Raw genomic sequence first — 6,692 nt, forward strand, 5'->3', positions numbered from 1 at the left:
CTCTCTGAAACCCTGGTGTCTCAGGAATTGGTCATTTGAATGCATTGGGCAAAGAACCCACTGCTTTTGATCAGTATCAAATGGAAGTCCATTAGGTGGGGATTTTTGAACACCATTTGCATTATTTAATGGAAATATAAGAAACGAATAGGAAAGCATTGACCATGTTTAACAATGTTTATTTTGAGCATGCATTATGTTTGATGCTTTATGAAATGTAAGAAGAACTATGCTCCTAATCTAAATGTAATGATCAGTGATATTGAAAACCACATATAAAAATGCACGTAGGTCTAAGAGATGGAGATTATTGCTTGCTCTTTTTGTTTTCCTTCCTCTCTCTTCTTTTTCATGCATGAGTGTGAATAAAGTATCTTGCAAAAATGTTATAAAAGAAAGCCATATGCTGTATGTTTAGGATAAATGTGTCTAAGTGCTCAGGCCCAATCTGGTTCTACCACTTTTAGACATTTTGCATATTGAGTTACCCCCAACTTTCTGGAAGTTTCTGAGTCCAGGCCAGTCATCTATAAATACTTCAGTATATATATATGTTTTCTGTTTTAGAAACACCTTTGTCTACTTGTCATTTTACCTGTGAAGGGCTGCATCTTCTTTTTCTATTTTCTATCATCATAAGGAAAGAGAGTTGTGTCTTCTTTAAATATTAATTATAGGAGTGATTCAGTTACAATTCACTCCAACTTTACTATTCCTCAAGGAAAATGTAATTCAGTGAAGGAGAGAAGGGAGAGAATGAATGTCTTGGAAATTGGAAAATGAAGTAGGAAACCTTTCACTTCCTCATCAATGGCTTCCATTCTGATTAGGTCAGATAGGATAAGAGATTATTTACTCTGTGATGATTCTTTATGCTTTTTATGGGCCTAGTGGCTACAAGTTCTTTCCTGGGAGATGTTTGTCAAAGTCTCGAAAGTTTTGTGGCCTTTCAAACCATTTTGACAAGTCATTTTTTGGAGTTATTGTTTGTCATGTTGTTCTAAGGTTATTGGTAAGTTACTGTTCTTAAATTCAATTTTGATAATGTGTACTTTGTTATATAACTGTTCATTATAGTTAGGTTTTCAAATTTATTAATGTTGATTAATAAAAATTGAGTATTCTCTCATTTTAGATTCTTCTCCGTTATTGGTGGTTATAGCCCATTTCCTATATATAATTTTGCATATTTGTTACCTTTTATTTTTTAATTATAATTTCTATAGAGTCTTTTAAGGCAAAATGGTCAAAAGCCTTTGAAATTTGTACTTTTTCTAATCTTTGAGATTATTTTGTGGCCTACATGATACATTTTTGATAAATGTTCCAAGACACTATGTGGAACTATGTCTTCTCCATTTATAGAGAGCAAGGCTTAATATACTTCTCAAAAACTAACACTAGTGGGTTAAATTCTCCTAAAAAATTGCATTTTTGTTAAATATCTGTCACAGATATTTTTTGATAGATTCTCATACTTTTGGCTCTGCAACTTTTATCAATATGAAATGACCCTGTTTAATACGGCCTTGAATTCCACTTTTTCCATTCTACTTGTTTTCTTTTGAATGTGTTTTCTAATATAGTTTTGGTCTTCCTTCATTTTTTCATTATTTTCTTTTTTAATTTTCATTTTGAAATAATTATAGATTCAAAGAAAGTGGCAAAAAAAAAAAAAAAAAATGTTCGAAGGGATTCCATGTACCTTTCACCCAGTTTTTCCTGACAGTAGCTGTTTTAGTTTCCTAGACTGCTCAAGCAAATACCATGAAATGGGTCAGGTTAAACAATGGGAATTTATTCGCTCACAGTTTGAGGCTGGGACAAACTCCAAATCAAGGTGTCATCAAGGCAATGCTTTTTCCCCTGAAGACTGGCTGCTGGTGATCTTTGGTCCGTTGCCACATGGCAAGGCACATGGAGGCCTCTCCTGGCCTGTCCATTCTCTTCTGGGTTCCATTGAATTTCAGCTTCTTGCTCTGTCTGTCATGATTATATAACCTTTCTCCTAACAATGGACCATTAGTTTGTTTATTGGAGGTTTATTTGTTGTGATAAATAATGCTGCAATCAATTCTCTTACATATTATTGTACAAGTATTTATGAAGAATAAATTCATGGGCATGAAATTGTTAAATTACAGGGTATGTGTTTTTTGATTTTAATAGTACTGAAAATTGTCCTTAAAAAGTAGGGTGCTAAAATACATTCCTGTTATCACAGGAGTACCCATTTCCCCATATCCTTTCCTCACCTACTCTGGAAATTACTCAATTTCTCATTCTCTGCCAATCTTAGAAGTAAGAAATTCTTATATTTTTATTTTTCTGAGTTCTAAATAGACTTATGAGGTGGTGGTGTTGGTGGTGGTGGTGATGGTAGTAGTAGTATTGGTGGTGTGTGTGTGCATGACTATAAGATTGTCAAGGAACACAGTTTTATATTTCACTCTATAGAATTCAAGTTTTTTGGAATATGTGCTAGAGTTTTATAAGATAAAAGAAAGGATACCTCTTCCCAAGCCTACTAAGATGAGTCTTACACTGGAGAGCTAGCAACTTTGTACTTCCCTGTGCTAATGAGGGGATGGGATTCGTTGTGGTAGGCGGGGTGAGGAGGTCACCAGTGGGAAACATCCTGCCTACCACATAATTCTAGAAGTCTGTACAGAATACCTAGTAGTTGTTGAGCAAGGCAATGATTCTCTGGAAAGAGAGAAATACCTATTAAGTAGTTTCCTCTTAGTTTTCTTTGTGGTTTAGTTATCCGTTCAACCACACAATCATTTGTTTATTCAAGAACTATTTATTTGGCACCTGATTGGCATTGGCCTAGGACACTGGGAATATAAGGATTTTGTTCATTGACTCACAGTCTGGCGTGGGAGTGAGGTGAGAAGAGATTAAACAGATCCTCCCAGCAGTGCACTGAAAGCCTGAATAGATGCCTGGACAGGGAGTCAGGCAAAGACAGAAAAACACACATACATGCCCTACTGATGGGGGTGAGGGTGGGGCAATAGACTAAAAAGGCAAATCTACCTCCTGGTGACTTCAGAAGCTGGATCAGAAACTTAATTAAAATTAAATTAAACGCTGAATCAAAGCACTTGATTTGCATTGGTGATCTGCAGTAGGAATCAATCACAAAGTCAGAAGATAGACCTACAAACAAACATTAGCGGCTCATATTTGCATGGTGTTCAAAGAGAGTTAATTAGTAATTCCCCAGTCAGGGAAGCTGGAGGCAGATAACTGTGCCAGCCTTCTCAATCATCAGTATCCAAAGTGCAAGACTGGCGGAAGGGTAGACAGACATGGTAGGGATTTAAAAAACAGACAGATGGTTTGAGGTGGATTTTTACTGCAACTTAACATGATGGTACTTATGAGTCAGTATTGTCTACTTTAAAAAAACTGGCTAGAATGGAGAAAAAAGGTAGACCTAAGAAAAACAAATTTTTGAACTTCATATTCATTTATTCTTTTTGCCTCATAACTTCTCATTTTCTAAGGAGAGATCACACAGTTTTTAATATGTCTATATCGTTACTGTTTAGTGTTAACTGTGGAGCAAGACACATATCTCTAAGTAAAGGACACAATATGATACCCTACCCACAATAGCACATTGGTATAGGAGGAAAATCAATTTTTAGAGATAGAAATAGGATTAGTATTGTCCGAGTCATAGAATCCAGTTTCTTTTAATGTCATGGTATATAGAACTTCTTCTATAGGACATTTTTCTGGAAGGTGTTTTATAATGGAGTGAAGGCTTTGTTTTCAGAATAGATGATTAAAGTAAATGTCTTCTGGGATTCACTTGGGGAAGTTGGATTAAATTAAATCTCTACTCCCCTTTCAAGTCTTGAGTACCAATATGAAGTTCCATCAGCTTTTTAATTAGTGTCTGAGACAGACATCTCACCATGATCTGTCAAAAACAAAAGAAAAAATTCCATAGCCTGTGAGCTAGGTGAAGTTTAACCTTAAATTTTTAGATTAAATTTTAACTTGTATTGTTTTGGTAGGACCTTTCTTTACACTCACTCCTAACCTAAGTTGTCCCCTCTCGGTGGCACTTTGCTTAGTCGGAGTAGAGTTCAATGCCTCATACTTTTCGTATACCCTGGGACCACTCTCTGCACTAGTGGAATCCACCTGTCCCATGTCTCACCTCATCAGGTACCTGCTTTGCATCCTCTTACTCAGAATAAACTCATCCATGTAGATGTGATTATTCACAATCTTGATGGGTGGCATATTAAAGGGTTATTCTGGAGGCAATATCTTAATCCAGAGGAGCTAGTTGTGAAAGATTAGAAGATATTTTAGTGTAAACTGCACTTTTCATGCTGTTAAATTTTACTAAAGAAAGAGTCAGCTGACTTGGTCAAGAACTGTGGAGTGTGGGCCTTCGTTTTTCCTTCCAGATTCTGCTTAGCTTCCTTGTCCCATATCTCATGGGGAATGTCCTTCCCTGTCATCAGACCAAGCCTCTGGCAGTTGTGCACCGTGACGGCTGTTGCCTTAGGGACTTCATAAGCTCTTCTCTCTTTGGTAGTGGTGCTTTGGCCCCATGCACATAGTGACCTTCTATTCATCCTTTAAAACTTGGCTCAAGAGTCACTCCTTCTTGGATGACTGCTAGAATTTTCTTTCCCCTCTGTAAATTCTTATTTAGATGATTTTCTTTTGTTCTACCTTAGCATCCTGTGCATGCTCCTCTCATAACACTCTTGTCAAAGACGATGCCATGCCTATAATTTTGTTCATCTAGCACAGAGTAGGCACCAATTAAGGGAAATTTTTCTTATTGTTGTTGTTATTGTTATTGTAGTAAAACTCCCAGCCCCTAACGATGCAACCGGCATATACTTGGCACTTGATAAATATTTGTAGAATGACTGGATAAACTCAGTCATTTGCTTTGGGAACTATATTTGCCTTCTCTCTTGCTTCCTCTGGATAATCTCGGGGAGAAGTGATTGCCATCTTCCTAATGCGTGTAATACTCTGTCCCATTCATATGGACTTCTCATTGGGTTTTCTGTGCAAATATCTCTTCTAGTAGGGTATAAACTCTGAGGACAGTAATAATGCCCTATAAAACTCTGTGACCCTCACAAAGTCCAACATAAATTCTTGAATGAAGTAGATATTCAAAGAACAATTTTGAGTGCATTTAAAAAATAAACAGGCAGGATCACAGTTATTGATTTCCTAGAATTCAGCCTATCAACATACAAAAAAAGCAATGTTAATTACAGCATAGATACACTGGATTAAACAGGAAGGAGGCGAGAATAAAGATATCCAGATAACTGTGAAAGTTACTGCCCCCTCTCTAATTCCCCTAGCAAAAGAGTTGAATAAATACTAAAACATTTGCTGAAACATAAGGGGAAAATTTTGTAGCAGTGATTTTTACTGCTAGAATGCAAAAGGAGAAATGTTGTTAGGCTTCTGTTTACACATCTATTGCTTTATGTTAGATGCTATGATTAGATGAATTTCATAGAAATTGAAGGTATGTTTAAATTTTGAAAAATATATTTGCATTCTAAATTTGGTGATGTTCTGGTGAACAGCTTCAAATGTGAAAGCAGGTTTTAAAGGCATCTAAATTCATTCTTTCTCTCATCTACCAAGACTATTATCATCTAATTTTGGAAGTAAAGATGTATAATAAAAAAGTGATGATGAGTGCAGACAGATATATTAGAGGGATGTAGTAGGAGTTGTGGTGTGTGCAACTCAGGATGGGAGGAGTACAACACAGAAGAGGACATTGTAGTCTGTATGATGAGGTTGGATCAGAAATAAATCCCAATTGGAAGCTTGTTCTGGAGAACAACTTCTTCCTGGGCCCAGTGGTCATTCTTTTGTTCACATTTGCTGGGGAAGACAAACAATTTTCAACCTGTTGATGATTCTGATCAGTTGTGATCTGATCTGGAGTGCTTTTTTTTTTTTTTTTTTCTTTTTTTTTAATCTTCATTTTATTGAAATATATTCACATACCATGTAGTCATACAAAACAAATCGTACATTCGATTGTTCACAGTACCATTACATAGTTGTACATTCATCACCTAAATCAATCCCTGACACCTTCATTAGCACACACACAAAAATAACAAGAATAATAATTAAAGTGAAAAAAGAGCAATTGAAGTAAAAAAGAACACTGGGTACCTTTGTCTGTTTGTTTCCTTCCCCTATTTTTCTACTTATCTGGAGTGCTTTTATGAAAAGAATTCTAAAGCTACAGCTGATAAAATTAGAAAAGACTCCTTGATTGATTAGTGATGTTTGCCACGAGGATGGGACTAGCATGCCCATGTATTTACTGTCTTAGGGCTATGCTGTCTAGCTAGTCATTCATTTGAATAGCAAGAACTGCAAATTAATTTCCAAATTGCTATACATGAAATCATAGTGTTTACACTTTTAATGTGTTGGGTTCTGTAACACTATAACCTATATACTAGTTTGGTGTCATATAACACTGAGCAAAAGAGTTTACGTTTGTTTTTATTTGCCCTTTCATATTCGTTTCTTAAAAAATATCCAGATTCTAAAAACATTTATTGCGCTTCTAGAAGGCAGAGCTTAATCTCTGCCTCTCATCTTGAGTATGAGTTTCCAAAGAATATTGTAAAAAAAGGGAAAGAACATAACTTTAT

The sequence above is a fragment of the Choloepus didactylus genome, chromosome 14 (assembly GCF_015220235.1).
Source record: "Choloepus didactylus isolate mChoDid1 chromosome 14, mChoDid1.pri, whole genome shotgun sequence".
NCBI lineage: Eukaryota > Metazoa > Chordata > Mammalia > Pilosa > Megalonychidae > Choloepus > Choloepus didactylus.